The sequence below is a fragment of the Protopterus annectens genome, chromosome 12.part0 (genome assembly GCF_019279795.1).
Source record: "Protopterus annectens isolate FY-2018-M chromosome 12.part0, PAN1.0, whole genome shotgun sequence".
In the NCBI taxonomy this organism is placed as follows: domain Eukaryota; kingdom Metazoa; phylum Chordata; order Ceratodontiformes; family Protopteridae; genus Protopterus; species Protopterus annectens.
Window position 1 is genome coordinate 953,495,001 of NC_056746.1, and position 23,782 is coordinate 953,518,782.

The window sequence follows — 23,782 nt, forward strand, 5'->3', positions numbered from 1 at the left end:
CTTACTGAAGCCATTTTGGAATAAGGAGATCGAGAACAAAAGTATTTAGTGACAATAAGGACCCAACGACTTATAGTTCAGGCACCGAACAAGGCACAAAACCGACAGTGAGGTATGTCGTGGTCTGGGCCTAAACAGGTGACGCACTAAGAATAGAAATCTTGGTGTGGTACTTGCTTTCCACAGGCAAGACAATTGTTAACTTTTTCTGACATCGGTTAGAGCAATAAAAAAGGATCCTCAACGGGGTACTTAGCTTTAGAAGACTTCAGGATGATTCAATTCATAAAGGAAAACTTAGGTAGCGGTCGACCAGCTCTCATGTGAACTGCTTCTGCTTCGGGCTCTTCTGCAAGAAAGACTGATGTAATGGCATCGACTGCCTGTTTTTATTACCCCTGACAACCTGACGTCAGTCTTGGAGCGACAGCAACCAACGCAGAAATACTAAGTCTCTAGTATTCAGGCCAACTGAGGGCTACCTCCAGGCAGATAAACCTAGTGTGATGACTGCAACAGTGAAACATGGAGGACATCTGTCCAGATCAATACACCAAAACAGGTGATTTTTATAATTCTGAGAGATATAAATTTTATGAGAGAAAGGATCAATATCTTGAGACAATCGAACCTGAGGAGCTAACTGGCAAATTCTCATGTAGTATCTCACATATGCAGCCATGATACTCGGTACCTTGAGAGATATCTGTATTACATGTTTGTTAGTATGTCATGGGATGATATCCTGGCCCAAAAAGACTAGATTTTCTTTGTAGGGAATCTTGTTCTGCATGAGTTGGTGCCTAGACTGCAGCTTATAAATATAAGTAGCTCAAGTAGGTTGCAGTTGTGATTTCACTATATTCAACATTACCCCATGCAAGTAGAATAACTCAGAGACTCTACCTCTGACACCAGAATTAAAACAGATGGGCAATAGTCAGAGGAAGGGGACAACTTGGTTCCAAGCAATCCCTTGTGAACTGTCACCACAGACATGCATTTCATAAATGTCCCACTGCTGAAGTGAGATCAAACAAAAGAGTCAAGAACTGATTGTGAATGGCTTTCACTTGGAAATGTAGAAAGCTCCAGGACTCCTTTGTGATATTTATGTGAATGTAGGCATCCTGAAGGTCCAAAAAGCACATCCAGTCTCCTCCTGCTAGGCAACAAAAGAATGACTACACTGAGACCATACAAAAAGCTTCTTTGGCAATAAATGAATTTAGGTCAGTCAGACCTAATATCATTGTTAGTTCCTCCATCTTTCTTTTAATCTCTCCACACCTGCCCATAAACTGCCACCAGCTCCTCTCCTTGTTTATTGGGTTTACCAGCCCAGCCTTATCCTCCTCTGGGGTCAACTTAACCCACATCTGTGGCCAATAAAGATGCTGAGGATGCTGGTGTAGCATGATACTGCTGCCAGGGTGTGTGCCCTAACTTATGCTATCCCAAGACAGCTTTGTGAATGCCACAATCACTACCTTTGGACACATGTATAACCTCACAACTAAGCAGCGCACTGCTTATGCAGGATGGAGCTTACAGGGCTTGTAACATTGCTTTACTGCAATGGGTGTAAACTGCCTGCCTCCCTCCCTCCCTCAAGGATGGGAAAGCTGAAGTTTACAGCTCTCTCCCATCCTTCTCCTGTATTTCCTTCAGTGCCCATGACGCTAACCTGTGTTGTCTGGAGCACAGTAAGGGATTTATTTATCTGTGCTGAAGGGTTGCTTAGGTTCTTTGTCTTTTTTTGCACTAAAACAAACCTGGAATAATATCCAGACCCTTTCTGGTCTAGTGGGAAATTCTGGGTGGCTCATTTGTCTGAAAGGAGTACGGTCTCTTTCTCTGCTTGTTTATAATGAGGTAGGACATCTGGCAATTGAAAAGACAGAGGAACAGGAGTTGCATGAAAAGGAACCTTGTTACCACTAGGTATAACTACCTTTCACTCTCTAGCCTCAGTTATGGATTTTCAGATCAATAGATGGAGGGGGATAGATGACCCCTGACTATTCCCAGGAGGAGGCCATTAGATAAGGCCTAGCGGCTACAGTTGACCACCAGCAGATGGATCAACTCCACGAAGACTGGTAAGAACCTCTGCTTATGGGTCAATGACCTTTTTGGAAAATACCTTGGGAGTTACGGTTTCTTTCAGGTTATTGCTATTTCTAAGTCTGTTTCCCACATCTGAACCACATTTGGTGAGGGATTCCCTGCAGCCTAAAGAAAGAGGATTCCCTGCAACCTAGAGAAATGGCATTGAATGGGCTGAAGCTTAACCCCAACCATTATGAGAGCCATATTTTCTTTCTCCATACTTTTTAAGTGTACCTTCACTTCAAGCCCAAATAATGTCAGTCCTTGAAAAGGAGCAGGAATACAGGAAATGACATGCATCTTCTTGCATATGGCCTTCCTATAATTTTGGTGGGGGAAAGATCTGAAGTTGAGGAAGACCATCCCTTTTAAACTGACTTCTGAGTTGAACCTGGGATGGGAGGGTATAGAAAGCTCTGGACTTATGTTTTGAATGACCGTGTGAATACCCTTTGGTTCACAGAATGTCTCTCTGATGGAATGGTTAATGTCAGTATAGATGCTAGGTATGACATCATGGGTACTTCAGCAATGATGGTTACTAGTTCAGTACTGGGACTAATGTTGAAGCTTATCAGCCTTGAGAAGACCCAAGCCTGAAGGTTCCAACACTGGTACACCTGTAATAGGACTCAGAATTAACAGCTTGAAGTCAAATATTGGCTCTGAATCCACCGTCGATGCCAGAGACTAAGCATCAGTATCACTGAAATGGACTACAGAATCAAAGTCTGGAGCAATACTGTCAAGACCATCAATCCAGATTATCAACATCAAAGGCTTAGCTGCCAATGCAAGTTGTGGCATTGACTCCAACTTAGAACTGGTTGATGCTGACATCCTCAGAACTTGAAACAAACTATGAAACCAGTGAGAAAATCTTGGGTAACCTGGGATTTGAAGAGGAAAAAAGTGGTCATTTTCCTATTCCCTACAAAAAAGTACGGCAACTGGCACTAGAAAGCTTCTGTTGTGCCTTGAAGAAAGCCAATGCAAATCTGTCCCAATCTAAATCGAAAACAGCAGGAATGAGATCATTCAGATAGTACATGTGGGCGTAAATGACCTAAGACATACTTTCCTGGACTACATGGAGAGACATGATGGAACTCTTAGACTAGGTGTCCTGGGCCGGTGTGAGCCTATCATCAAGCAGCATTCTACTTTCTCCTACGATGATGGCACACTATGAACACAAAATAATTGAATTTAACAATTGGCTTAGAGCACGGTGTTATTTTAAGGGTGGTACAATGTTTGTCAGGTTGAGAGGATATGGTCAATAGACCATGCTACTTTGCCAGGGATGTCCTGCACCTGACCTCTCTGGGATTTCAAATACTGGCTAATACCTTGTCCATCGTCATACTGCTTATTTAAGACATTACCAACATGATAAACCACTCAACATAGCTAAGACACCACAGGAAAATCTGAAGTTGTTACTGTTCAATCCCAGGAGTCTAAACAAGAAACGCCTCTCCCTGCAAGCTCGTGTCACTCTGAAGAATGTAGAAGTCTGTGCAGTTACTGAGACATGGCTTAAAGCCGGTGATACCACCCCAGTAGTGCAGGGCTACAATGCCATCCACACATTTAGACAAACTACTGACAGGATGGGGAAAAAGGCAGAGGAGTCTATATTTACATTAAAAACAAATACACCTCAAGGTTGATCCAGCAGCATGATGTGCTTGAAGTTCTTCACATCAAAATTAGCTTAAAGTCCCATGCCATATTTTTGCAAGCTATAGGTCTCCCTCTATGACCCAGGAAAACCCTAATACATTCAACCTAACACCATACTCATGGGCGACTTTAACTATTCCAATATAAACTGGGAATCATACAAGACCACTAACATGCATGGCTTAAGATTCCTGGACTTTATAGTCTGTATCCCCACTAGGGAAGCAAATATTGTAGACCTGGGCCTCACAAACATGGTATTACTGTTGCAGCCTCCCTAGTGTAATGTCCTCACTAGTCATGTCCGACTATAATGCTGTCTCCTTTGAAGTAAAGGTAAAGCCAGGGACACCAGCTAACCCTGGAACTTTCAGTAATGATTCTAGGGCAAGTTCTCTACTGCTAAGTGACACCCTAGCAAAATTTCAAGCCGCCCATGAACCCTTAGGACACCACTTCCTACACAGAATAATTCACAGAAACCCTGATTAACTACACTTTATGAGAACCAAAAGTTGTACTTGCCATGAACCTACCTAGCTCCAATTCTACTCTGTAGTCCACACTTCATTATAACTTCACAGCATACTTTTTTTTCACTCCAATACTATTACTATTGCACCACAATATCATACAATCCTCTCAGTATCTTATCTCCCACATTTTATCTCACTGACATCTCATTACACCTCTAGATATCCCTTCCACCCCTTTCATGAATCCTTCTATACACCTTACCACAGCAGTTATAAAACTGATACTAACACCACACACACACAGGAATAAAAAAATATATATTTTTCTTTGAAATTCTGAATATATGTAAACTTGTCGTGTTTAGCCAATTAACTGATTGTTTTAAATCGTATACTAAACTGTTATGTATGTTTTTAATTGTATACTAAACTGTTATGTATACTTAATCTGTATGTAATTGGAGCTTTTCTCCTCGGGTCTCCACTGAAAAGGGCTCCTGGCCCAGCTGGACTAACCCGGTTAACAAATATCAATAAATAAATAAATATTAGCAGCAGCATAGAGACAGCTGTACCTACCCAGATTAAGCACATGGTCAACTCAAAAGACAAGCTGCCCTGCTGTAATCCCAACATCAAAAAGTTGTATAACAAAAGGAGGAAATCCGTGGCAACAATTAGGAGATGCCAATGACCAGCATGGTAAAAAAATCACTCATCAACCTAAACAAACAACTCAGGAGGATAATAAAGTCCACCAAAGCTAAACATAAGGAAGAATTAGCCTCCCAGGCCAAAGGCAATCACAAAGTTTTCTTCATATAAGTCAGTAACCTCAAAGGCAATACACAGCACTGTACCATATTAATTGTAAATGGTGCCCCATATATAGACCCAGAAAATATAGCAAACCTCCAGGCTGACAAATTTAGCTCTAATTTTACACTCCTCTCCCCACCAGATCCCCCTCAGGAAATACCCACATCCATAATATACTCAACTATCACTAGAGCGCAGGTGTTCAAGGCACTCTTCAAGGCCAAGGACACTGAATTGATGGGTCCAGACAACAACCACAGGATGCCTGTTTAATAGCATAGTATATGAACTATCAGGACCATTACAAATGTTATTAACCTACAGCCTCTAAATAAGCTTTGTGCCAAATGAATACAGGATTGCATGGTTATCCCACTGCAAAAGGATTGGCCATTCATAGACCCGAGGAATTATAGATCCATAAGCCTGACTAGCATGATATGCAAAGTTATGGGGAGAATAATCATAGATATCCTAAAGAACAACATAGATAATTTACAAACACTGGACCTAAATCTGTTATGGTTTGTCAAGGGCAGGTCTTGCCTACTCAGCCTGGTGGAAGATCACCAAAGCAATGGTAGAGGGCAAAATGGTTTATATGGTTCATATGGCCTACCTCAACTAGGCCAAGGCATTTGAACAATACCACAATCAGGCGTTGCAGAAAAGCTAAACTAGGTATAAACTTTTACATCGCCTGCTAGATAGCCAGATGGCTTACAAACAGGACCCAAAAGGTAAAACAGGGAAGCGTTTCTCCACAAAAAGGCCAGTTACTAGTGGGGTGCCTCAGGGCTCAGTGCTGGGGCAGCTCCTGCTTGGCATCAACTTTCCTGATGTCAGGCCTAATGTCAAAGGCCTCTGGCTGACCAAGTCTCCAAATGACTGCAAACTGGGTGCAGTCACCGAATCTTCCCAAAACACAAATATCCTCCAAAAAGGCCCGACACAGATTAATAACTGGTGCCAGAGTCATGGTCTAAAACACAATGCCAAAAAGTGCATCATAGTATCTTTTGGAAAGATGGCCACCCTAGCTATTACACATTGACAATACACCCCTAAGCATAGACTCTGTATTCAGGGATTTGGGAACGCATGTAGGCAGTGATTTCACATTTGACCATCATGTGTCTACTGTAGTGAGAAAATTATTCTATGTTGCACAACTTATGAACATGGGTATGGCATCTAGATCCAAACGTGTCATCATTCCATTGTACTCTGCTCTCATGAAACCAATCATTGAGCACAATGCCCCCTTTGGTATGTACCTGGCCAGACATATGCAACAACTGCAGCATCCTCAGAGATTCCTCTCAAAAATACATGGTTTGGAACACAAGTACTGTGCAGACCACCTCAAAACCTTGTTCTTATATTTGGTCTCCTATGGGCTGCTGAGAGACTACCTATGCCTGATCTACAAAGCATCCTCAGATCCATCCATAATGGACCTGTTGTACATCTGTAAAGCCAGTAGCATCAGGAACACTGAATCCAGGGACCTAAACATTACCTGCAGCATAAATAGGACATGCTGGAGGGACAGGTATGTGTCTCAGAGGCTCCCCCTTCTCTGGAATAGACTTCCTATCCATGTGAAGCAGAGCTCATCCCTGTACTTATTCAAGTAAAATTTCATCAGTTGATGAGAACCTGTAAATATACCCCTGATCTGGCACCTATGTCTCTATTAGAGAGAAGAAGCTTGTAAATACTTGGACACCCATGCACAAGTATATATACTCTCATAAAACCCTTGGGAATCAGAACCTATCAAAATTTACTAGAAAATATGGCTAGGGTTAACAAGGGCCCTTGGATCAATAGCCTAGTATTCTACTATGATATTATGATACTATGAATATGGCTTTGCCTTGGCAGCCAAAACTTTAGCATCAAAGGTTTTGAGTCCAAAATAATGGACAATATTACTCACTGTTTGAGATTCAGAAAAATACAGTAAAACTGGAGAAGCCTTTTCAACTATTTTAACATGCAGAGTTTGAACAATGGGTTCCTTGTTAGAAAGCATAACATCAGCCATAGGAGAGACAATTCTATGCCAATTAGGTGGTTTGTGCTTCCTCCTAGAAATTAAACTCACATATAATGTTGAGAACAAAGAGTCAGTTTAAGATAAAAGTGATCTGAATTTGATACTAATGAAAATCAAAGTTTTCAGTTCCCCCACCAAAAAAAAAAAAAAAAAAAAAAAAAACTGATAGCCTAGCAACTTAATATATGAATTAAAGATCCTTGTGAACTCTTTTATTTTTGAGAAGCAAGGCTGTTATCATCTGAAAGAGTCACTGAAATGAAATAGCCTAAATAAAGTTTATACAACTGAAATCAAAGCCAGAAGTAAAACTGAAAAAGTGCCTTTTTAATAAATAAATAAATAAAAAAAAAAAAAAAAAAACAAAAGATGTTTTTCCAGTATTCCTCTGTATTTTTCTTAGTGTTTCTCTTGTACAGAAAATAGTTAAAATTATTCAAAAATTTCAGAAAGGCATGGCATTTTGGAGGACCATAATGAACGCAGTATGTGCAGTACCTGAAGTGTCGGAGAAATACTCATCAGTAAGAAACTTCATGAATAATTGCTGGCAAAGAACCGAAACATGTCTGCTTGCATGAATTAGGCTTCTACAGGCAGCACAGAAAGTACAGTTGTGTACACTTACCATAAATGTAGATGTTCGAGCATCTTCACTGTTGCAGTCATGACTGTAGGGTTCTCCCCTGCCAGCAGGCAGTCCTCGGTCGGCCAGAATCCCAAAGTCTGGGTCCGGCGTCGGCTGTTCAGCCATGCTCCCTGACGTCAGAGCGCCAGGAATACAAAGCTGACAGCCGATGCCATGTTCTCCAGTTTTTCTTGCCCCAGATGTCAGGAGTTCCAAAATGAGTAAGATCCCATACCCTTTGCAAATACACCTCAGAAGGGTGAAAAAAAGGAACCACACACAAAAAAAAATAAGAGGGGACAGGAAGGAGGGAAACCCAGACTGCAACAGTGAAGACACTCGAACATCTACATTTATGGTAAGTGTACACCACTGTACTATGTTCATCGTGTTTCACTGTTGCAGTCATGACTGTAGGGTTGAATCCCAAAGCAGAATAAAAGGGAGGTGGTCATAAAGTAGAGGGGGTGACTAAAAGGCCCTGCAAGACTGAAGAAGCAAAGCCTGCCCTAGACTTAGAGTAAAGAGGTAGATTGTAGTGGTTAGAAAAAGTATGCACTGAACTCCAAGTTGCAGCTTCCAAAATGTCCTTGGTAGGAACTCCTCTGAGGAAGGCAGCTGAAGTGGCAGCAGCTCTGGTAGAGTGAGTCCTTAAAGTCCCTGGGATTTGCTTTCCATGGTCTGAATAGCAACATCTGATTCCATTAGCAATCCATTTGGAAATGGTCTGTTTTGAAATAGCTTTACCTTGGGAACTTGAAGCATAAGAAACAAACAATTGCTCCGATTTCTTGATGTCCTTGGTTCTGTCCAGGTAAAAACGTAGTTGTCTGTGCACATCCAAGGAATGCAAGATCCTTTCCCCCTTATTTTGAGGAGTGGGGAAAAAAGTTGGCAAGTGAATAGTTTGATTTAAAGCCACTTTGGAAATCACCTTAGGCATGAAAGTAGGATTAAGTCCTTAAAGACACCCTGTCTTGATGAAAAATAATATAAGATTCCACAGCCATGAGAGCTTGCAACTCCGAAACTCTCCTGGCAGAGGTCAGAGCTAACAGGATGGCTGTCTTCCAAGATAAAAACTTGATATCAGATGTGGCAGCAGGCTCAAAAGGAGGTAAGGTGAGTTTTTCCAAAACATAATTGAGATCCCAAGCAGGAATGGGAGGAGATCTAGGGGGCCTTAAGTTCTTAGCTCCTCTGAGAAACTGTCTCATGAGCTGGTGGGAAAAGATTGGAGGGTCTGTATTATAATGAGCAGAAACAGCAGAGGCATGTATCTTTATGGAAGAGAAAGAGAGACCCTTATGTAAGAGGTCTGTCAGGTAAAGTAAAATCAGAGGAATGTTAGGAATAAGAGGATCTGAATCCTGAGCCTGCATCCAGGAACAAAATCTTTTCCATTTTCCTGCATAAGATTTTCTAGTGCTAGGACGTCTGGCTTCTAAAATGACATCCATAACCTGCTTGGGTAGTAGAGAATGAATCAAAGACCCTGGATTAACCAGGCCGCTAGGCTGAGAGTTTTGACATGGGAGTGCAGAACCTGACCCTGGTGTTGGGACAGAAGGTTCGGAGTATGTGGTAAAACCCAAGGGGGCTCCAGACAAAGGTTTATCAGTGTTTGGTACCAAAACTGTCGAGGCCAATTTGGGGCCAGCAAGATTATTATCTTGGGCTTGTCCTGTTTGATCTTTAATAATACCTGTGGAAGAAGAGGAAGAGGTGGAAAGGCATACCTCGAGAGGTTTCTCCAACTGAATGATAGTGCATCCACTTTCCAAGCTAGCTCGTGGAATGTCCTGGTGCAAAAAATCTGTAGTTGATGACTGAGGTGGGATGCAAAGAGGTCTATGTGAGGACATCCCCAGACTGCTGTAATCATCTTGAATATTTCGGTGTCCAGCATCCATTCGTGTGGGTCCGACAGGTTTCTGCTCAGACTGTCTGCCAGGAAGTTTTGCTTCCCTGGTAGAAACTGAGCTTGAAGGTCCAGTTTGCAAGCTAGAGCTGTGTTCCAAAGATTCATGGCTAGTCTGCAAAGGGGACAGGAATGAGATCCCCCTTGCTTGTTTATGTACCACATAACTGTGGTGTTATCTGTCCGTATCAGTAGTTGTCCTGGTTGTAGAAGATTCCTGAAGGCCAATAGAGCTTTCTGAACGGCTAACATTTCCTTTAAATTGATATGCAGGTGCTTCTGAGCCTTTGTCCAAAGGCCCTGCAGACAGTTGCCCTGAAAATGGGCTCCCCATGCATAATCTGAGGCGTCCGTGGTTAGTATCTGAGTGGCAGGAGGCAGACTGAAGGGTTTTCCTTTGTTTAGAGTACATGCCTTGGACCACCAAAGGAATTCCTTTTGAAGACAAGGCAGGACGGTGATCTGTATATGTCTAAACTGTGGCAATGCTGAGACCATACACTTTTTAGGTACCACTGTATTTTCCTCATATGTAGTCTTGCATATGGTACGAGAAGGATGCAGGAGGCAATGTAACCCAAAGCCTGCAGGAATTTCCTTGCAGATAGCTGAGTTAATGTTGCCAAGGTTTTGAAAGTTGAAGCCAGCTGTAATTGTTTTTCGTATGTCAGAAACGCCATCTGGGTTGTTGTGTTTAGAGAAGCACCCAGAAAAATTATCTGTTGTGAGGGTGTCAGATTTGACTTTTTTATGTTTACAGTGAATCCCAGGAACTTGAGAAGATTCTGAACAAACTCTACATGCTGGAGTAAGACATCCTTGCTGTCTGCCTGAATAAGACAGTCGTCCAGATAAGGGTAAATTTGAATTCCCTTGAGTCTGCAATAAGCTACTACTGGAGCCAGGCATTTGGTGAAGACCCTGGGTGCAGTAGACAATCCAAAGGGCAGTGCAGAGAATTGATAGTGCCTCGATCCGGCCTTGAACCTGAGGTATTTTCTGCATTCCTGCCTGATGGGATGTGTAAATATGCCTCCTTTAAATCCAAAGTTACCATCCATGCATTTTTGGTCAGCATTGGGAGTAGCTGCTGTACAGTAAGCATCTTGAATTTTGGTATCTCGAGAAAAGTGTTCAAGACTGACAGATCCAGAATGGGTCTCCATGAATTTTGCTTCCTGGGGACTAGAAAGAGCACTGAGTAAAAACCTTGTCCCATCTCTGAAAGTGGAACTAGTTCTATGACTTTCATAGCCAAGAGAGCTTCCACCTGGTTTAAGGCCTCTAACCATTGATGTTTTGGAAGATGTGGCTATCCGCTTAGTCTTGGTAGGGTATGAAAATGGAATTTGTAACCTCTTGAAACCACATCCAGAACCCACTTGTCTTGGGTTATATGAGTCCAATTTAGGTGAAAAAGAGAAAGTTTTCCTCCGAGGGGCTTCCAGGCAAGAAGTTCCTGCAGCCCAACAGAGGGAGTCATTGAGTCTGCTTTTTATGAGCTTGCGTCCTGTCCTCTTCTCCCGTTGGGGTGGAAGCAGTCCACTGTCTTGTCTATAAGAGGCTTCCTCGGGAGCGTCTGTATCTACCCCTCTGAGGCCTGTCTGAATTGGGAAAGGACCAATTTTTTGTAGGCCAATTCCTACTAAATCTGGGTGGCTGTACTTGTAAGAAATCTTTAACTGTTTGCATGGATTTTGCCTTGTCCTCCATCTTCTTTATCACCTCTTCAGCTTTAGATCCAAACAAAACATTATGCTGAACAGGAGCATCCAATAATTTAGCTTTTACTTGATCTGGCAAATTTTGTTCCTTTAACCATGCATGCCTTCTAATGACTGTGCCAGATGCAGCAGCCCTACAAGAAGCCTCCAAGGCATCAAATCCACAGTGTAAACCATGCTTCCCAACTTGTTCAGTGGCATGCATTAAGTCATGTAATTCCTTATCATCTGCACAGGTGGAAATGGAAGTTAGCCTTTGTTTTAAAACAGACAGGAGAAATTGCTGGTATTTCAGCATATGAAACTGAGAGTTTAAAGCCCTAATAGATAAAGTAGCAGAAGTGTACACTTTTTTGCCCTATCTTTCCAAAGATCTGGAATCCTTCTCAGTGGGAATGGGGTTTTTAGCAGAAGTGGCCTTAACCCCCTTAGGACCCTGAGAAATGGTTTCAGGGTCAGCAGTAGGATTCTTGTATAAAAACTGGTGGGAATCAGGAACCCTATAATATCTGTCTGGCTTAACAGGAGCTGGAGGAAAAGAGTCAGGAGTTAAGTTAGCCTCCGAAAAAGCATCATCCACAATATCCAAAATAGGAGGAATAGCCAGGGGTCTATGTTGGGGAAGAAGAAGAAAATCCCTTAGTCTTTTCTTAGATTCAGAGTACTCCTGTCCTTCCCAGTGAAAATGTTCCCTCATTTCATGCAAAGTTTCCCCAAAAGAGAAATCCTCAGGGGGAGAAGCTGAAGGAATGGATTCCTCAGCATCAGAATCCTCATAAGGAGGGAAAGAATATTCCTGGTCAGAAGAAGAAACTGAAGAAACAGAAGCCTGATCAGAGGAGTCATAATAAACTTCCTGCCGTGGCCTTTTATCTGGAGGGGGATGTGAACCCCTAATCATAGTAAGTAAGTCCTCCGCCATCTTAAGTAACTGTTTCTGAGACTTGGGTGCCGGATCAGAAGAGACCTGGGCTGCAGTCTTTGATTTGGAAGGAGTCTTTGCCTTTGTCTTTGCCTTTATTAGAAGCTGAGTAGGCCTGAAAACCCCTTCGGACGCCGGTACCTGCACAGCGGCTCCGGACCCATCCGAAGGAGCATTGTCCGAAGGTCCTGCAACAGAAATATTCAAAGGCCTAGTTGGCTCCTCGTGGGAGTCGGTTTCGGCCATCGGTTCTGAAATGGCCAACAACAGGGGCTGCAAAAGCGCCTCACTGACGACGGCCGAACCTAAAGCTGGCTCTGCTTGTACAACATCATCTGATTTGGACCTCGGAGGCCTGTCTTTATCCTTGCGTCGTTTGTGAACTCCGGTAGCCGGAACCGTATCAGACGACATTTTATAATTAAAACGCCTACCGAAGTAATGAAATGCAAAATCGTACCTTCGTTTAATCGTACGTTGATTGAATCTAGCACAAAACCGACAACTAGCTACGTCGTGGTGAGGGTCTAAGCAAGGAATACAGTAAGAATGAAAATCCTTATGAGGTATTTGCTTCCCACATGAAATACAATTATTAACTTTTTCTGACATCGGACTGGAACAAGAAAAAAGTTTCAACGGGTACTTAGCTTTGAGTAGGAGAAGAAAGTCTTCAGACTGAAGTACGTTTATAAAAAATTGTCAGGAGTCAGCCGACCGGCATTTGCGAACTGCTATCACCGCACGGCAAGAAAGACTGGAGAACATGGCGTCGGCTGTCAGCTTTGTACTCCTGGCGCTCTGACGTCAGGGAGCATGGCTGAACAGCCGACGCCGGACCCAGACTTTGGGATTCTGGCCGACCGAGGACTGCCTGCCGGCAGGAGAGAACCCTACAGTCATGACTGCAACAGTGAAACACGATGAACATCAATATGTAAGTAATATGAGTAAACAAAATCCAGTTCATTTCAGGTTAATTTAGCCAGTTAATCTGACAAACTGCAGCAAGACTAAAAACAAACTAATGGACAGTTAAAGTTTCCTACCTCTGCCATATGTTCTGGTGTCTAATCTCTGAGCTGAAGAAAAAATCTTTTTTATTCTGAATGAAGGTTTCAGAACACTTCTTAGACAGAAAAAAATTTTCTTGGCTGCGTTTAGGTTTTATTTTAGAATCATTACATTTTGACAACGATATCTGGACCAAAGAATATGAAGGCTTCAAACTGAAGAACATGAACCAATTTTGACAGAATCTAACCTTGCAGATAAGGATTTTACATAGAAATGAAGCTTTAACTGATCTTACCTATGTCAAGGACTATAAGTATCGCCCTATAAGCCTGACTAGCTTGGTCTGCAAGGCTATTTAGCGCATCATCATGGAACTCAGAGACATTGGGAACCTCCAAACACTGGACCCTACCCAGTTCGGCTTTGTTAAGGACAGATCATGCCTCCTAAACCTGGTGGACTTCTTTGAGACAGTTACCAAGGCTATAGATGAGGGAAAGGTGATACACACAGCCTACCTAGACCTCGCAAAGGCTTTCAACACCATTCTCCATTCTGGTATTATAGACAAGCTCACCAACCTGAACATAAACCCCTACATCACAAGATAGGTTGCCAACTGGCTCACGGACAGAACCCACATTGTGAGAGTTGTGGGAGCAAGGTCCGACTCTAAATCATTTACAAGTGGAGTTCCCCAGGGCTCAGTCCTAGGACCCCTCCTGTTCGGCATATGCTTCTCAGAGGTACAGGCAAGCACAGGAGGACTATGGCTGACCAAGTTCACAGACAACTGCAAACTAGGGGATATAATTGACTCTCCGGCTGACACAGACATCCTTCAAAAGGGTCTCACTGAGACGGATACCTGGTGTCAAAATCATGGCCTCAAGCTAAATGCCAAAAAGTGCATAGCATCCCCTTTGGAAAAAAACAAACTACCACATAGGTGGTAGTCTCCTAAAAACGGAAGACGTAATAAGGAATCTGGGAACCCAAGTAGATAGTAATCTCACCTTTGATAATCACATTGCCAAAGTGGTTAGAAAATCCTTCTACGTGGCCCACCTAATCACAAAAGGGTTCACATCCAGATCAAAAGAGGTCATTGTGCCCCTCTACTCATCAGACCCATCATAGAGTACAATGCCCCATTTGGGATGTACCTTACAAGACACATGCAACAGCTGGAAAGACTACAGATGTACCTCACCAAGAGGATCACTGGCCTCAAACAGATGCCCTATGCAGCTCGACTGAAGAAATTACAGCTGTACTTGGTTGCATATTGCCTACTCAGAGGTGATCTCTGCCTGACATACAAGGCCAAGTCCAACGCATGATTTGATGGACATACTCCACCTAAAGAAAACCTTATCCCCGCGAGCCACACGCTCTAGGGATCTAAACCTCACCATAACAATAAATAAGACGTGCTGGAGGGACAGATTCCTGTCCCAGAGACTTCCCATGCTTTGGAACAAGATCCCAATCTACATTAGGCAGAGCTCCTCACTAACATTCTTCAAAAGAAATCTTGACGAGTGGATGGGAAACAGAAAGTTTACCTCGGGGATCACCTCAGTGGCTCTGCTGGACAGAGGCACAGGGAACTAATCTAAGGGGGCTGCGAAAGCCAACACATTCTGGCTAGGCTTATAAATGCCTTTGGGCAGATAGCCTAGTACCTACCTATGAACCTAGAAAAAGAAAACTGTTTGCAAACCAGACACTTAGAGGTTGTTTATTTCACCCACACAGCAGACACACTTCTCGTGACAGCTCTGGGTGGAATTTTCTTTCCACAAAAAACCTTGGTCAGTTTTCAGAATTATATATATGCCCAAAAGCCAAGTATCGGAGAAAAATAAGAGATCCTTAAGAAATGAAGATATATTGTTATTTTTCAGTTTTAAAGGAATGTCTAGGCTCAGAAAGAGAAGAAACATCTTCAGACAGAAAAAAAAGTTAAAATGAACAAGGAAAGTTATAAAATAGATAGGGAGAAAGAAAACAGGAAAACATCAGTATATAAATCCAGCATTCACAAGCTTTTTGGATAAAGAAACTCCAAATACTCATTTGTAGTTCTTTTGAGATGTTGAGCAACACTAATGATCTTGAGTTGGTGAGCATGGTTGGGGAAACTGGTTGCCAGCCAGGCAAATTTTGGGAGGAAGGTTTTGTTTGCCAATTAATCCTAATGCATGTGACCTTAGTTCTACAAGTTACTGTGAATGAATTTCCTCTTCACAGATCCTCTATTTATGGGGTCATCACCTAAATGCAGTTTAAGTCATTAAAACCACTGAGCTGTAGAATACCTCACCTCTAGCAGCCTACACACAGCTTTACATTCCAGAGCATTTTCTGAAAAATCAAGTTAAAAAGGATAAACCCAACAACTGTATATCCCGTGAACAGTCATTGGTTCATAGATTAGTACTAGGCTAACAGCCCTTATGGGCCATTTTAAGCCTAGCTAATTACCCCATGTTTGGATCAAACCCTGCACCTTTTGCCTGTGAGGTAAACACCTTAACCATTATGCCAATCTCCCATTGCTAATAAAAAGTCACAAACCGCAATGATATTAGCAAAATGCCTTCCTTATAGTGATAATAGTCAGTGCCAACAGAATCACTGTCTTACCATTAACACTGCAGTATATTATAAAGTGCACAATGCCAGAATTATATTTTTTCTCTAAAGTTTCTGGAACAACATTTTACATCTTGGAAATAGTACAACTTACACGTGTCAGAAAAAAGAAGTTATGTACCTACCATAACGTTCCATGTTAATTGTCTTCATCTCGCCTTCTTTCTTGCTGGTTGGGATCGGTGCCGATCCTCAGCTCCGACTCGGCCATCTTCTATAGCTCGAGAGCTGTTTACTGGCTCGAGTCAACCCCTTATCCCATGATGCCTAGCGCTAGCTACCCAGATCTCGTTTGTAATAGCTAACCCAACATAGCCAGAGAATCAACCTGTCCCAACAAACCGGTTGAGCATACCTGTCATACTCTCTAAGTCAGTAGAGGAAACAACCCAGAGAAAACTCAGCCAGTGAAATCAAAACTCCTCTCGATCCAATAGGACAGGGGGACGGAGGGTGGGACGCAAGAAAGAAGGCGAGATGAAGACAACTAACATGGAATGTTATGGTAGGTACATAACTTCTTTATGTTAAGTTGTCTATCTCGCTTTCGTTCTTGCTGGTTGGGACAGCGTCCCTAGCACCTACAATCCCGGGTGGCTCATTGGAACAGACTCTTCAGAACAGTGGAACCAAAGTCAGCTTTGCTCCTGGAGATCATATCTAGTTTGTAATGAGAAATAAAGGTATGAGGATTTGCCCACATAGCGGCTGCACAGATAGAATCCATGGGCAACCTAGATTGAAAAGCTACAGAGGTGGCCAAAGCCCTAGTCGAATGACCTTTAGGTTTGAAAGGTAACTCTTTGTTTCTCAATTGGTAAATGAAAGTAATAATTTGAGACAACCACCTGGATAAGGTCACTTTGGAGACTGGACAACCCTGCTTGCCCAGAGCATAGGAAAGGAATAGTTGGTCCGATTTCCTTCTGTCCTTCGTCCTATGCAGGTAAAAACGCAGTTGTCTGTGAACATCTAATTGATGTAACTTGTATTCTGCCTTGTTGGTGTGGTTGGGAAAAAACACGGGAAGATCTATAGATTGGTTTAAATTATTTTCTGAGCAGACTTTCGGAAGGAAAGAGGTATTAGTCCTCAGAGCTACCCTGTCCTTAAGAAAAACTAAGTAAGGAGGACGGACACATAGTGCCTGAAGTTCACAGATGCGTCTGGTTGAAGTAATAGCTACCAGAAAGAGAGTTTTCCAGGATAGAAACTTAATGGAGCAGGATGCTGCAGGTTCAAAAGGGGGCAAAATTAAGGAGGTTAGTACCAAATTTAGGTCCCAAGGAGGAGGGGGATCTCTTACTGGGGGTCTAAGGAGAGTAGTCCCTCTTAGGAAAGCTTTACATAGCTTATGAGACATGATGTTTGCATTACAGAAACCAACATGAAAGTTTGAAATGGCTGCTAATTGAACCCTGATTGTAGCAGAAGTGGACCTAGAATGAAAAAGTTCTGCTAAGAACTCCAGGATTTCATGGACTGGGGCTGAAAAGGGATCAATGTTCCTAGCCTCTGCCCAACAAGAAAAAGTTTCCATTTGCTAGCATAAGTCCTTCAAGTGGCGGACTTGTGCGAGGAGATAATAATCTCACGTACGGCCGGGGAAATGTTGGGAAGCCTGGCTACGGTTGGAAGTGGAGCAACCAAGCTGTGAGCTGGAGTGTTTGGAGGGATTGATGCAGCCCGCCTGATTGATGAATCAGCAAGTCTGGAATGGGATCCAGAGTCCAGGGCTGATCGAGAAGGTAATGGTGCAGGAACGGAAACCATATCTGTCGAGGCCAGTAGGGGGCAATGAGGATCATTTTACAACCCAACGAAATGGCTTTCTGTATGAGTTTCGGTATCAGGGGAAACGGAGGGAAGGCATAAAGAAGTCCCTGAGGCCAAACGTGGACTAGAGCATCTCTGGGTGTGTGACCTGGAAGCAGAAGAAGGGAGAAGTAGTTGCTGCATTTACTGTTGAAGGGGGTGGCAAAAAGGTCGCAGCAAGGCTGTCCCCATTTGCAAAAGATAAGATTCGCAACTTCCAGAGACCACTCGTGAGGCATGAGAATAGCTCTGCTCAGCCTGTCCGCTATGAAGTTGGACCTTCCAGGAATGTGAGACGCATTCAGAAATTGTTGGGAGGAGATCGCCCACTGCCAGAGTCTGAGTGCTTCTCGACATGGGGGTAGGACCTGGTTAAGCCCGGTTTGTTGATGTACCAAACCAATGACATGTTGTCCATTTGAATTGCAATGGTCCCAGAAGGGAGAGATTCCTGAAGAGCTTGCAACGCTAGCAGCACGGCTCTCATTTCTAGGAAGTTTATATGCAGATGGTACTTGTGAGGCTGCCATGTGCCTTGGACTGTCCTGCCCTGATAATGCCCCCCCAACCTATCAAGGAGGCATCTGTGGTCACTGTGGCAACTGGAGGGGGCTGAATGAATGGTATGCCCTGAGAGACTAGTGGGGAGACCATCCACCAGGAAAGGTGATTTTTGCATGCGTCTGTAATCATGATCATGTGAGACATGGGCATTTGTTGAAAAGACCACTGTATGAACAGAAGCCACTGAAGAATTCTCATGTGAAAGCAGGCCAGAGGGACTAGAAGAATTGCAGCTGCCATGGAACCCAGAGTTTGAAGAACCAACCTGACTTGGACCCTATTGCACTGCATTAGAATTTGTACTTGCTGTTGAATTGTGGTCATTCTGTCTGGCGGTAGCCTTGCGGACATACTCCTTGTGTCTAGGTCTGCTCCTATATAGGTAACAGATTGACAGGGCAACAAGGCAGATTTTTCGAAGTTTATTGTAATGCCTAGCTGGGAACAAAATGTGATTGTGTAGTCCCTGGCTTGTAGAAGGTGATGCCTGGTAGTAGCAGTAAGGAGCCAGTCGTCTAGATATGGAAACACCTGGAATCCTCGACGTCTCAGGTGAGCCGTGACCACTGCCATACATTTGGTGAACACCCTGGGGGCTGTGGTGAGACCAATGGGCAGAGCTCTGAACTGGTAATGATTGACTCCCAGCTGGAAGCGAAGGAATTTCCTGGAGCGCCTGTCCATTTTGATGTGGTAGTATGCATCCTGAAGATCTATGGAGCACATCCAATTGTCCTGACCCAGAAAGGGTAGAATGGACTGTAGCGTGACCATCCAAAACTTTGTTCTTTGAACAGACTTGTTTAGTCTGCTGAGATTCAGAATTGATCTCCAGTCCCTTGTCTTTTTTGGTGCCAAAAAAACCTTGAGTAAGTTCCGGGTCCGTGTTGGTCTGCCGGGACTTCCTGGATGACTCTTTTTTTCTAGCAGTTTTGAAACTTCTATGACTGCTTGGTCCCTCAGATTGGGTGGAACATCTGAAAGGGATTTGCTTGACGGTAAGGGGGATTGAGAGAAGGAATTTTGTAACCTCCGGATATGACTGACTGTACCTATTTGTCTTGTGTTATATTTTGTCAGGCTTTTGGATACAGTGAAAGTTTTCCCCAGACTGCCTCCAGAGGCGGGCAACCCTTCAGGGATGCTGGAAGGGCTTCCCAGAGAAGGATTCTCTGCTGCCCTGGTTCTGCGGACCCACTCTGCCACGAGGGTGGCGTCTGTTGCTGTTGTTTCCTCCTCTGCCCCTGGAAAAAAAAAATCGCTACGTGTGTCAGGCAAGGCTCCCTTGGATTTTCGAAACCATATTTTACCACTCTTCTGTCCCTTGGGGTATGGTCTGCAAGGAGTGGAAAAACGGACTCCCACGGCAGAGAGAGTCTTGCCTTCTTGTTCACACCTAGTAAGAGTGTTTTTCACCTGTGGTCCAAAAAGAAAGGAACCATCAAAGGGGGTGTTGGTGAATGACGCTCTAAAGGGTTCCGCAAAATTACATAGCCGCATCCATGCATGTCTCCTAAGGGCCACGCCTGTACCTGCGGCTCTACTCGCACCATCGGCTGCGTAGGAAATGAGCCACATGGAGGAGTTGACTACAGAATTAAGGATCGTCAGCTGAGAAACCACTTTAGCTTGAGCCCTTTCAGCTGATGGATCCTGAAGGGTATCTCTGAGCTCTTTAAGGAGATCCCACTGAAGCCGGGTAAAATGGCATAAATAATTCAGTGACCTCATGGAAAAGGTTGTTGAAGCAAACATTTGCTTCCCATATCTATCCATAGTCCTGGACTCCTTGTTAGGAGGATGGACAGATGCAGAAGTTTCCGCTAACTCTTTCTTAGTGGCTGCTGCTACCACCATTGCATCCACAGGAACACCTTTATTAAGGAACTGCTTATCAATGGGTGCAGTGATAAACTTGCTGGGTCTCCTCGGGGTTGGTTCCACTGTATCTGGAGCTGACCAAGCCTTTCAAGTCACCACTGACATGAGTGGATCGAAAGGCGGAGAAACCCAGGAGGTGGAAGGTCTGGACCCGAAGGCATCCAGGAATACACACTAATCCTCAGTAGGGGCTAGGGGAGTCCAGTTCCCACTCTGCTTAAGCATTTCTAGGATGTCCGAGAAGGAAACATCTTCAGAGGGGGATCTCGGGGACCCTTCCGATTCATCTAAGTCTGTATCAGAAGTGACAGACTCAGGGGAGTCAATGTGCTTCCTCTTGCACTTCTTCCAAGGGGGTTCCTCTGAATGATCAGATGAGGCCTCGGAAGAAGAGGAAGCACCCAATGGGGTGCCCTGGAGCGCCGATTCCCCACGCTTGGGGTCTGGAGGAGGAGCAGAGGTTAACGCAGGCACTACAGGGAACGGAGGCGATGTGGTCGAATGTGGAGCTGACTCAGTGGCCAGAACACTCCTCATGACATCAAAGGCGTCCCTGCCACAATGCAGAGAAGGCTCTGGTTCCGAGGAAATTGGAATCCTTCTCCACACTGAGGCCGATGTAGGAGCCGAGCTCACCTGCGCCAAAGCTCTGAGAGGGTGAACAGGGTCGGACAAGGGTCCGATGCCACTCGCCCCCTCGGAGCCGACGAGGGTGCCTCGGCACCCAAATCCCTCGACGGACGGCACCATCGAGGGAATAAGAGCAGACGACGGAACCGAAGGAGGGATAGTTATCGGAGCCGACGGTTCCACGTCTCGAACCCCAACGAACTCAGGCTCCGAGCTCAATGGAGTCGGAGGAGGAATTTCGATAGCATTGGCTGGAGCAGACACCTGTTGAGGAGGGCTGGACAACATCTTGGCAAGTGCCTGCGACTTCAGTAACCTACTGACCACTCTCTCCACGTCGTGATCCGAGAGCCTAGAGGACCGAGAGGAGTGGGAGGATCTGTGACTGCACTCACTTTGCAGCAGGGGAGACAGAGGAGCCAAATGTACGGATTCTAATGAAGGGGACCTCAGCCTCTTGTGGCTCCGCGCTGGCTCCGAGGACAGTGATGAAGCCGACGGGGAGATAGTCTCCACGGTTCCGGCCAGAACCGAAGTAGTCGGTAAAGTTTGAACCAATGACTGCTCCGAGCTTGGAGCCGACGATTTGGTCAGTTTTGGGGATTTAACAGGATGAGCCTTGGCCGGTGAATCCTGGGGCTTGAGAAGACCCCTCAGAATAAGTTTATTCTTGCGCTCCTGCAGAACTGTTGGACTGAATGCATGGCATATGGAACAAGAGTCCTGCAGGTGCACTGCACCTAAGCAACAGAGGCAAGAAGTGTGACCATCTGTCAGAGACATTTTCTGACAGCATGAGTCACACTTCTTGAATCCAGACACTTTGGATTCTTTAGACATACCCAACAAATAAACCGTAAAATACTCTACTAATTTTTGGCCAAAAGGCCGAACGGTTATAACAAATACTACAATACTAATCATCATCATCATCTTTCGGCTTTTCCCGTTAAAGGTCGCCACAGCGAATCATCTCTTTCCATTTCTTTCAATCCTCTGCATCTTGCTCTGTCACACCAACCGCCTGTATATCCTCTCTCACCACGTCCATAAACCTTATCTTAGGCCTTTCTCTTTTCCTGTTACCTGGCAGCTCCATCCTTAGCATCTTTTTCCCACTATATCCATCATCCCTCCTCAGCACATGTCCAAACCAACGCAATCTCGTCTCTCTTGTTTTGTCTCCAAACTGTCCAACATGAGCTGACCCTCTAATATACTGATTCCTAATCCTATCCATCCTAGTTACACCGAGTGCAAATCTTAACATCTTTAACTCTGCCACATCCACCTCTGACTCCTGCCTTTTTGTCAATGCCACGGTCTCCAACCCATATAACATAGCTGGTCTCACTACTGTCTTGTAGACCTTCCCTTTCACTCTTACTGGTACCAGTCTGTCACAAATCACTCCTGACACTCTTCTCCACCCATTCCACCCTGCCTGTACTCTCTTCTTCACCTCTCATCCACATTCACCATTACTCTGCACTGTTGATCCCAAGTACTTAAACTCGTCCACCTTTACCAACTCTACTCCCTGCATCCTCACCATTCCTCTACCCTCCCTCTCATTTACACACATATATTCTGTCTTAGCCCTGCTGACCTTCATTCCTCTGCTCTCTAGAGCATATCAGCACCTCTCCAGAGTCTCCTCAACCTGATTCCTACTCTCACTACAGATCACAACACTAATAACAAAGGCAAAAAAATACACAGTAAACTACAGCTAAGGATTTTTTTTTTTAACTAGGAAGCCTCTAACAAACGGCTACCTAACAATAAAAAAGAAGATTAAACTAACTGTAACCTACAAGAAGGGATAGGGGGATGGGGGAGGGGGAGAACTCTCTAATTTAAACGAGTTCTAAGGGAAGGACTACCAAAAGACTAAACTAACACTAAGTTACAGATTATAACTTTAAACAAGAAAAATCCCAGTAAAAAGGTTAATTAGACCAGAAATAGTTAAATAAGAAAGTTATACGAGCCTAAGCCAGTAAGAATCACACCTCGCAGCTGAAGCGGCAAACGAGATCTGGGTAGCTAGCGCTAGGCATCATGGGATAAGGGGTAGCCTTGAGCCAGTAAACAGCTCTCGAGCTATAGAAGATGGTCGAGTCGGAGCCGAGGATCGGCTCCGATCCCAACCAGCAAGAACAAAGGCGAGATAGACAACTTAACATCTTTTGTTCAGCCAGACTTCTGGTTTTGCATGACAACAATAAATTCTTTTTTGTGTGTTTGTTTACCGAGATATTTACAAAAATATGGGAAAGTATGTTTATTTATATAATTAAAAACATATATAATACTGATGTATAACTTACAGTGTCAATGTTAGAGACAATTTTCTACAATATGTTTCCCCTGATGTTAAGTAACAGTTTATCAGTCACTAGTTTTGGAAATATTAAATGTACATATGGAAATATTACATATATTTATAATTACTAGCAAATAACTAGTAATATCCGCAGTGTAGTGTATTACACTTGGACAGGGACAATGTATTTTTGGTCACGCACTAGGATACTGTCCAGCATGTCCCTCAATGACAAGTAGCTCTCAGCTATAAAAATATAAATAAGTGAAAAATAGTAATTATTATCTCTACTGTAGAACATCCTAGATTAACAGTCTTAGTGTCCTTTTGTTACACCTTGCCTTTTATTATGCTATTAATTAGTAAGTGACTTATTTAAGGAAGTTAGCCCTAGAAAATGTCAGGAAGCCATAAGAAGCTAAGGTTGTTAAGTAGGAATATACAAAAGGCACTATAGACTTCAATAAATTAAACAATACTGATTGTTATCAAATCTTTGCCTTAAGACACTGTTTGACAGGAAAGGCTA

At 43.7% G+C, this 23,782-nt stretch overlaps 1 protein-coding gene across 1 annotated transcript in view; it reads right to left on the reverse strand.

The window, feature by feature from the left end:
* The window catches only part of LOC122816233 (chloride channel CLIC-like protein 1), a 1,186,501-nt gene that overhangs the window by 465,360 nt on the left and 697,359 nt on the right, over nucleotides 1-23,782 (reverse strand). The gene's annotated exons all lie outside the window — the stretch shown is intronic.